Below are 10,725 nucleotides of genomic sequence, written 5' to 3'. Positions count from 1 at the left end.
TTCGTGTGTGTGTGTGTGTGTGTGTGTGTGTGTGTGTGTGTAAAACGTAAAAGCCTTTCAGCCCTAAATGATATAATAAATATATTTACTTGCTCTTTGGTAAACTTATAAATCTTATAACAAAATGTATCGAGGCTACACAATGATATGATGGTAAAAGATAACACTCTGAGGCTGATCCACATACTAAGATTCCAGGTTTGGGTCCAGAGTCTGCCCTGAATACTCTGAGTATAAATGTCCTCATTAGAAGTTAAGGCCGGAGGTGGGTCGCAGTGTGAAGACCCTGGTGGGAGTACTATTTGTCTGTCTGTCTCTTGCTCTGTCTCTTTTACTCATGGAAGAAATAAATCAACAAACTCAAAATTAAATTTATCACTGAAGAAAAGTTGCTCTACCCTGCAAACAATAAAAATTGCAAAGAAATAACATTCTTGAAACATTATTTTTTACATTATTATTTAAAGTATTAGATGTTTGAAAAATACTTGAAATAATTTATAAATGCATGTGAAATATAGAAGTAGCAAATATTTTGGTAATTTCCAGTTAGTGATTATTTATTTAGTAACCTCAAATGCTGAATGAAGGAGTTAAATTCTTATTCAGAAATATGTTACCTTTGAGGATCAGCAGATAGTATGGTGGTTGAGGCACTAGATTCCCATATGGCTGTCAATAGTTTGAGTCCTGGACCTGGTGGCTTACTTTCTTACTCTTACTCACTCTCTCTCTCTGGTGACCACATGTACCCTATAGCAAATTAAAAATAATAATAAATAAAATTAATAATGAAAAATATTAATTACTTTTCTAGTTGATATAATTCGAACACTAATCTGCTTTTTATTATTTATTTATTTATTTATTTTTAGTTTTGCCATAGAGTGCATGTGTTCATTCAAGAGAGACAGAAGGAGAAGGAGAGGAAAAGTAAGAAATCACCCCCTAGGCTGAGGGGCAGTGGCCACACTACAATCCCTCCTCCTCCATTTTCCTGTTGGGATTTTGGGCATGCATGCACACAGCCCTGGCATGACTTTCCAGCAAACCAGGTCCAGAATTTGAACTTCAGTTGACCATGTGCAAAGCCAGCACCTTAAACACTACACTACCTGCTGACTTTATTATTATGACCTTTTTAATTCAATATAGAATGCACACAGAAGAAAGGAGAGACAAGAGAGAGAGAAGCACCCTATCCAGGGTTGTCATGCCATGATACCCCAGCCTTCCATAATCTCAGGTACCTGCACATCACTTGGATAAGCTGTAATTGCCAAATTGTATTGTAAGACTGTTCACATCTGTAAGAAACTGCCAAACTGTTTTCTGAAGTGGCTGCAATAAATTAGGAGTCCTATTGCTCCATATTTTTGATAATCATTACTGTCAGTTTTTGGATTATTGCCATTCTGGTAGGTGTGTAGTAGTACCTCATTTCTATTTTAATTTGCATTTTCCTAATGAGAGATAACATTGAACCTGTTTTCATGTGCTTTATAATAATTTCTACATCTATTTTACAGATATCTCTTCAGATCTTTGCCCATTTCTAAATTGGTTTACATGCTTTTTATTGTTGAATTTTAAGAGACTTTTCCACATTTTGCATACATACTCTCTATTAGATACATGTTTTACAAGTATTTCTCCCAGTCTGGAGCTTATGTTTTTATTGTCTTAACTAAGTCTTTCAAAGAGTAGAAGTTTTTTGTTTTTGTTTTAATTAAAGAGATTTTTAAAAATAGGACACATATGCTTGCTATAGAGAGAGAGACAGAGGGAAAGTGAGAAATCACCTCCTGGGGGGATGGCCATGCCACAATCCTTTCTTCTCTATTCTCCTCCTAGTATCGTGGGCACATATGTGTATGTGTGCACATACCTGGGGTGAATTTCAATCTACCAGGTCCAGGATGCAAAGTGTAAACAGCCACATGGGAGTCCAGGGATGTAACCAGTATGCCACCTGCTGGTCGTAAAGAGTGGAAGTTTTACATTTAATTATGCCTAATTTTTCCCCATGGATTATGCTTTTGGAGTTGTATATGGAAACTTATCTTCAAACAAAAGTTCACAGAGATTTGTTCTGTCTATAAATTATATAGCTTTGTACTTTATATTTGGGTCTATTGTGCATTTTGAATTAATGTCCTGTGTGAATTGTAAGGTCTTTGTTCACCTTTTTCTGTTTTGCATATGAACTTCCAATTATTCCTATTGCTAGAAAAATTGTTCTTTCCCCACTGAATTGTGTTTTGCCTTGTTAAAATCAATGTAGGTAGGTCTATTTCTGGCTCCCTATTCTACTACATTGATCTGTGTGTAGTCTTCTCACAATATTACACTGTCCTGATTATAGTACTTTATAGAAAGTCTTGACATTGGCTATTATGAGTCCTCCCAATTTTGTTCTTCACTGTTGTGCTGGTTTTGTGCCTCTTCAAAAATATTTAGACATGTTTCCTTAAACCTATAAAATAACTTGCTGGAATTTGGGTTGGAATTTCTTTGACTTTTTAGGTTAAGTTGTAAAGAATTGACTGTTTAACATTTTTGTGTCCTAATCCATGAACGTGGGATATTTCTCCAATGATTTAGGTCTTTTATTTCCTTCATCAATGTTTTATAGTTTTTTGTATAGAGATCCTATATATATATTGTTAGATTTATACCTAAGTATTTCATTTTTTTTTAATTTCAGATTCTAATGTTTCATCATTAGTAAACAGAAAAGCAACTCTGTCTTTACAATCTTGCTATATTTGGTTAGTAGTTCCAAGTTTTTTGTGAAAGCAACTCTGTCTTTACAATCTATATTTGGTCAGTAGTTCCAAGTTTTTTGTGTGTGGGATTGCTTCTACATACACAAATAAATAATGCTATATATTAACTTCTTAAATAGATGTAGGTATTTCTCCTTGCATGTTTTGGTAGTTTGTAGGAATTGATACAGTTCATCCAAGTTGTCAAATATTCAAGCATAGAGTTGTTTGTATTATTTCTTTATATTCTGTTAATGATCGTGCTATTCAAGCATAGAGTTGTTTGTTTATATTATTTCTTTATATTCTGTTAATGATCGTGCAATAAGTAGAGAGGACATGTCTGTCATTTCTGATATTAGTAACACAGATCTTTGCTATTTTTCTTGATTAACTTCATTAGATATTTGTCCATTTTAATCATCTTTTCAAAGAATCAACTTTTGTTTTCATTGATTTGAAAACAAATCAACTAAACACAAGTGGATTTCACAGATATCCACTTGAATTTTATCATTTGTTTACTTCTCCTTGATATAGGTTTAATTTTTCTCATTTCCTAAGGTGAAAATTTAAATTGTTAATTTTATATCTTTTTAAAATACATGCCATTATTACTATAAATTTCCCTCTAATGCTGCTTTCACTGCATCCTACAAAACCTACAAAATTTGATTTTTATTTATGTTTTGGTCAAAATATCAATATATTTAAAATTTCTCTGAGATTTCTTTTTTGACCACATGTTATATAGCAGGGTGCTGTTTAATGCTCAAATCTTTAGGATTTTCAAGTTCTCTTCTGTTATTGATTTTTATTTTAATTTCACCATGTAGTGAGAGCATATTTTATATTATTTATATTATTAAGATGTGTTTTATAGCCCACATGTGGCTTATCTTGACAAATGCTCCACATGAGCTTGAGAAGAATGTGTCTCCTGCACTTGTTGGACAGAATTTTCTATGAGCGTCAATTAGGTTAAATTGATTGATGGTACTATTCAGGTCAACTATGTCCTTACTGATTTTCTGCCCTACTTGATCTCTCAATTATTGGCAGAGGGATTTTGCAGTTTCCAACTCTAAGAATGGGCTGTTTATTTCTCCTTTCAGCAGTGTTACTTTTTGATGGATATATTTTGATGCTCTATGTTTAGGTGCAAACATATTTAAGATTGCTATGTTTTCTTAAAAAATTGACCCCGAATTATTACTTAATATCCTATTTATTCATGATAGTCTATCTTGACTTGAAGTCAGTTTTCTCCAAAATTAACATAACTATTACAGCTTTCAATAAATGTTAATTACTTATTATTAGACTCTAAGTGTTGTAAGATGGTAGACAATGTTCATGTTTAATATTTCTAAGCCTTAATGTCTTGGATATTTTGGGGCACAAGAATGCTGAGCGATTCCCAGAAAGTATACTAGATATTTTCCAACGTGCTAAAAACAAGGAGTTAATGTTTAAATTAATAATTTAGAAATGACAACTTTAAAAAGGAAACTGTGATCTTTCTAAGTGACATGGGAATTTTAACTGTGGCACAATTATGAAAGTAGGTGGAATTAAAAATAATAAAAACTTTTACTAATTAGGATTGGGATGAATGTGTTTCAACAGTGCAGGTTTTATGAATGATATTATACATCTTTACAATGGTTAATACATGCAGATCTTTTGGTGTCTAAGGTTCAAAAAGTCAGAAATTAGAGCTGAAAATTACCTATAGTAAAGGGAATACTGGCCTTTCTTACTCTAGTTTTAAATTATCCTCAAAGAATCTCATTATTTAAACCCTCCTAGTTCAAGAATGAAAGATTTAGTAGGGTTTTTTTTCTAGGGTGTGTCTTGAAGTACATTCTCATTTGTCCTTAAAATGAACCTGTACTATATTACAGGGGAGACTTTCAAAAAACACATGTAAAATTCATTTTAAATCTTGCAAGAGGTAGATGCTAGCCTAATAGTATGGAGCAGGTCAAAGAGTTGTATTCTTTGAGAAAGCACTGTGTGTCCCAATTGAAAGGGAGGATCCTGTTTAGAACATGATGTGCATAGCATTTCCTAACTACACTGGCTGGTAGTGTGATTACCAAAAGCCAAATTCAAAAACATGCTCCAGTTGCACACCTCAGATAACCAAAAGGAGAAAAAGGAGAAGAGCTGATGCAGAGAAATGAGAATGGCTAAAGGTGACTATCATAATGAGGTGAGATTGAGAAATGCCTTGAAATCTGTGATTTCAAGCTACAAGCATAGAGCAGGGAAAGCACAAAGATGTGTGTTCCATTATTCAGGAGAAGAGTGTCTCTTTTTGTTATGCCATTATTTCTGGTGTTTCCTCCACAGGCCTCATTTGCAGGGAAAAAGGAAAGACAGCTGGAAAAAGAAGGGCAGGGGGTGGGGGAAACAGAGCTTATCCAGTTAAGAAAATTTACTTCTATCATAGGTTTTATATTCAAGGGAACAACTAATAAAAAAATTAAATCAAATTAATAAATAAAAACAGAAAAACAGTATCTAACAATAAATTCTCTAGAATCTATCACAGAAAATCTATAAGTGCAACTTAAGATGAAAGCTCAGGCTCTGCGCACAAAGAAATAGAAATACTACCCCTCGATCTATCTTTCCATCAACATAACAAATGGCATTTTTAGAGAGGCCTCTCTGTGATGTTTGTTCATCATTTGGTTTCACAAATGAGACATACAAGTTGTTAATACAAAAGGAGCAATATCCAATAAGGGCAAAGGCAATGTTTCAGTAAAACAAGGATTCCTAGAACATACAGAACCGTATACTGCCTCTATGAAAATATGAAGTAAAACCATGTGAAACTTAATGGTGTGCTTTGAAAATGGAGAGGGAAATGTGCTTCTGCAAGATGGTGTGTTCACATTGCTGCAAAATCAAAGCACTTTAGAGCATCCTGAATCCTGGAAAAGCCTTAGATCAGAAGAGCTGAAAACCCTTGTTTAATTAGTATTGTAAGAACTAGTGACCATTCAGTATTTCAGGTTTTATGCCTGAAACTGCTTTTGGGAGTATGTTCAGAATATAGGTCATATTTATTTAAAAAGAAACACACACACACACATATATATATTTTATATATAAATATAAAATACCAGTAAGAAGAGCACTGAATCACAATCTACCTTCTCTTTACTTCATTTGATTTTAGCAATAAATCTCTTTCCAAATAAATATAGACCCCTCTTATAGCAAACATCAAAGAGAGATTTTTCATTAATTTAATTTGTTAGGAAAAAGAAAGTGATCAAATACCATACATTCCTCCTGATTGCTGTAGACATATAATACCACTATTTCCAAAAAGCATCAAAACAGATTTACTTTTCGGTATAGTAAAACCTAGATATGGTCAATGATAATTATCTGTACCTTTCAAATGACTAAATATTACTTGGATTATATATTTCATCATGTATGTTTAATCCATGTATCTATTGTGCTCTTGAGAGAGTGATTACTATGAAATTTACCTCAATTCTGCAGTTATTTATTTTAAAGTCCTCATAAATTTAGAGCATTATTGCAAACAGTAAGAAGAGCAAGCTTGTAGAGGTAATTTATGCTGTGGATAATAAAACCAGGTATTTCATTTTCATGATTAGACTATACCAAAAAAAAAGTCATCTTTTTTAAAAAAATAAATAGATATTTAAGAAACAACCAAACTTCTCATAAGTGCAATACACTCACTTAATGTATTTAAAAAGATGTTGAAGGCCAACGGGTGATATGGTGGTTTATGCACTGAATTCCCACAAAGCCAACCCAATTTTGAGTCCGACTCAGCAACATGAAATTCATACCAGGTAAACGTGCCCAAATTTGCCCAAAATCCTGAGAGGAGAATGGAGGAGAAGGGATTGTAATGTGGCCATCCCCCCGTGAGATGATTTCTTGATTTCTCACTTACCCTCTCACTGTCTCCCTGTCTCTTTCTCTCTGGCAAGTGCATATACCCAATGGTAAAATTAAAATAAATAAATAAATAAATGAATAAATGTGATGTTGGACAACAATTTAACTTTTATATAATAGAGAAGAAAAATATTCCCTGAAAAGTGGATTTTTGCCTTTTTTTAATTTAAGAAAGAATATTTTAGCAGGTAGTAAGAATCCATGCATCTTTTAAAATCAGTGATTAGATATGTTTCTCCAATTAAGTAGATTGCAAGTTTTTTTTTGTTTGTTTGTTTGTTTTGAGAGAGAAATTTTTGCTATAGGACACATGTGCTGGCCAGAAAGACAGAGAGAGAAAGTGAGAAATCACCCTCAGGGGGGATGGCCACGTTGCAATCCCTTCTCTTCCTTTCTCCTCCTGGGATTTAAGACATGCATGTACACATACCTGGCATGAGTTTAAGCTGTCAGATCCAGGACTTGAACTACTGGGAGTCCAGCAGTGTAACCATTATACCACCTGGTTGATCACACTACTTACATTCCTTCTTACAGACTGAAAATTGTATACCATTTAGAATTACAGATTTTCTTTGTTTTTTTTTTTTAAGAGAGATTTTTGGGTACGTGTGCTCACTGGAGAGACAGAGAGACAGAAAGTGAGAAATAGACAGCTGGAAAAAGAAGGGCAGGGGGTGGGGGAAACAGAGCTTATCCAGTTAAGAAAATTTACTTCTATCATAGGTTTTATATTCAAGGGAACAACTAATAAAAAAATTAAATCAAATTAATAAATAAAAACAGAAAAACAGTATCTAACAATAAATTCTCTAGAATCTATCACAGAAAATCTATAAGTGCAACTTAAGATGAAAGCTCAGGCTCTGCGCACAAAGAAATAGAAATACTACCCCTCGATCTATCTTTCCATCAACATAACAAATGGCATTTTTAGAGAGGCCTCTCTGTGATGTTTGTTCATCATTTGGTTTCACAAATGAGACATACAAGTTGTTAATACAAAAGGAGCAATATCCAATAAGGGCAAAGGCAATGTTTCAGTAAAACAAGGATTCCTAGAACATACAGAACCGTATACTGCCTCTATGAAAATATGAAGTAAAACCATGTGAAACTTAATGGTGTGCTTTGAAAATGGAGAGGGAAATGTGCTTCTGCAAGATGGTGTGTTCACATTGCTGCAAAATCAAAGCACTTTAGAGCATCCTGAATCCTGGAAAAGCCTTAGATCAGAAGAGCTGAAAACCCTTGTTTAATTAGTATTGTAAGAACTAGTGACCATTCAGTATTTCAGGTTTTATGCCTGAAACTGCTTTTGGGAGTATGTTCAGAATATAGGTCATATTTATTTAAAAAGAAACACACACACACACATATATATATGTGTGTGTATATATATATACATATATATATATATATATATATGTATATATATATGACATTTATATATAAATATAAAATACCAGTAGGAAGAGCACTGAATCACAATCTACCTTCTCTTTACTTCATTTGATTTTAGCAATAAATATCTTTCCAAATAAATATATACCCCTCTTATAGCAAACATCAAAGAGAGATTTTTCATTAATTTAATTTGTTAGGAAAAAGAAAGTGATCAAATACCATACATTCCTCCTGATTGCTGTAGACATATAATACCACTATTTCCAAAAAGCATCAAAACAGATTTACTTTTCGGTATAGTAAAACCTAGATATGGTCAATGACAATTATCTGTACCTTTCAAATGACTAAATATTACTTATATTATATATTTCATCATGTATGTTTAATCCATGTATCTATTGTGCTCTTGAGAGAGTGATTACTATGAAATTTACCTCAATTCTGCAGTTATTTATTTTAAAGTCCTCATAAATTTAGAGCATTATTGCAAACAGTAAGAAGAGCAAGCTTGTAGAGGTAATTTATGCTGTGGATAATAAAACCTAGTATTTCATTTTCATGATTAGACTATACCAAAAAAAAAGTCATCTTTTTTAAAAAAATAAATAGATATTTAAGAAACAACCAAACTTCTCATAAGTGCAATACACTCACTTAATGTATTTAAAAAGATGTTGAAGGCCAACGGGTGTTATGGTGGTTTATGCACTGAATTCCAACAAAGCCAACCCACTTTTGACTCTGACTCAGCAACATGAAATTCATACCAGGTAAACGTGCCCAAATTTGCCCAAAATCCTGAGAGGAGAATGGAGGAGAAGGGATTGTAATGTGGCCATCCCCCCGTGAGATGATTTCTTGATTTCTCACTTACCCTCTCACTGTCTCCCTGTCTCTTTCTCTCTGGCAAGTGCACATACCCAATGGTAAAATTAAAATAAATAAATAAATAAATGAATAAATGTGATGTTGGACAACAATTTAACTTTTATATAATAGAGAAGAAAAATATTCCCTGAAAAGTGGATTTTTGCCTTTTTTTAATTTAAGAAAGAATATTTTAGCAGGTAGTAAGAATCCATGCATCTTTTAAAATCAGTGATTAGATATGTTTCTCCAATTAAGTAGATTGCAAGTTTTTTTTTGTTTGTTTGTTTGTTGAAGTAGATTGCAAGTTTTTTTTGTTTGTTTGTTTGTTTTGAGAGAGAAATTTTTGCTATAGGACACATGTGCTGGCCAGAAAGACAGAGAGAGAAAGTGAGAAATCACCCTCAGGGGGGATGGCCACGTTGCAATCCCTTCTCTTCCTTTCTCCTCCTGGGATTTAAGACATGCATGTACACATACCTGGCATGAGTTTAAGCTGTCAGATCCAGGACTTGAACTACTGGGAGTCCAGCAGTGTAACCATTATACCACCTGGTTGATCACACTACTTACATTCCTTCTTACAGACTGAAAATTGTGTACCATTTAGAATTACAGATTTTCTTTGTTTTTTTTGTTTTGTTTTTTTTTAAGAGAGATTTTTGGGTACGTGTGCTCACTGGAGAGACAGAGAGACAGAAAGTGAGAAATCACCCCTCGGAGGGATGACCATGCTGCAATCCTTTCTCCTCCATGCTCCTCTCGGGATTTTGGGCATACATGCACACATGCCTGGCATGAGTTTTAAGCCAGCAGGGCGAGGACTCAAACCATGGTCAACTACGTGCGTGTCCAACGATTACACCATCTGCTGGCCCCAGAAGTATACATTTTTAAGTGTCATGTAAATGCTAGAATATTCAAGTAAATACAAGCAGATTATAGTGTAGACTTGGTTATGAGAGACTTGAGGGCCTTTTCATCTCTTATTTTTTAAATGTTGTAGGCAAGGCAAACATTTGAAGGACTCTGGAGAGTGGTACTTATTATTTATATGGCTCTGAAAATGTGCAATGAATACATTTCTACTTTATAAGCACTACATATATAAACTCTAAATAGCCATAATAAAGAAGGAATTTTCTATTTATAAATAGAAGTAGAAAAGTAAAGATCCTAATAACCAAGTTAACTTCCCCTCTAGTACTTTATTTACAAGGATCTTAGGGTATACTATACATTCTTAATATCACCATGTTATCTCCTCATTGACCCACATAAATGCTACTTCTTGCCCCTATTTATGGTGAAGAACAGAGGCCCAGGAAGATTAAATTATGCACCCAAAGTCAACCAGTTAGTAAATAGTAAAGTCCATATTTCAACCCAGAGTTTGGCTTTAAAGTTTACATTCTAATCATTGAACTATATTACATGTAATACATGACACAAAAGTAGGGTTGCCAAACTTAGCACATAACAATATAGGATTTTTGGGGACCAGTGGATGGCAGAGTGGTTAAGGCATTGCTTCCATATGACTGACCATAGTTCGATTCCCAGACCGGGCAGCTTGAAACTCAGGCTGGCACATGTGTATGCATGCCCAAAATCCTGAGAAGAGAATGGAGGAGAAGGGATTGAAGCATGACCACCCCCTTTTAGGGCTGATTTCTCACTTTCTGTCTGTCTTTACAGGGAGTATATATGTCATATA

Source organism: Tupaia chinensis, unplaced genomic scaffold (assembly GCF_000334495.1).
Source record: "Tupaia chinensis unplaced genomic scaffold, TupChi_1.0 Scaffold000406_1, whole genome shotgun sequence".
NCBI lineage: Eukaryota > Metazoa > Chordata > Mammalia > Scandentia > Tupaiidae > Tupaia > Tupaia belangeri.
The sequence above is the reverse complement of the archived record's forward strand: the minus strand, read 5'-3'. Positions refer to the sequence as shown.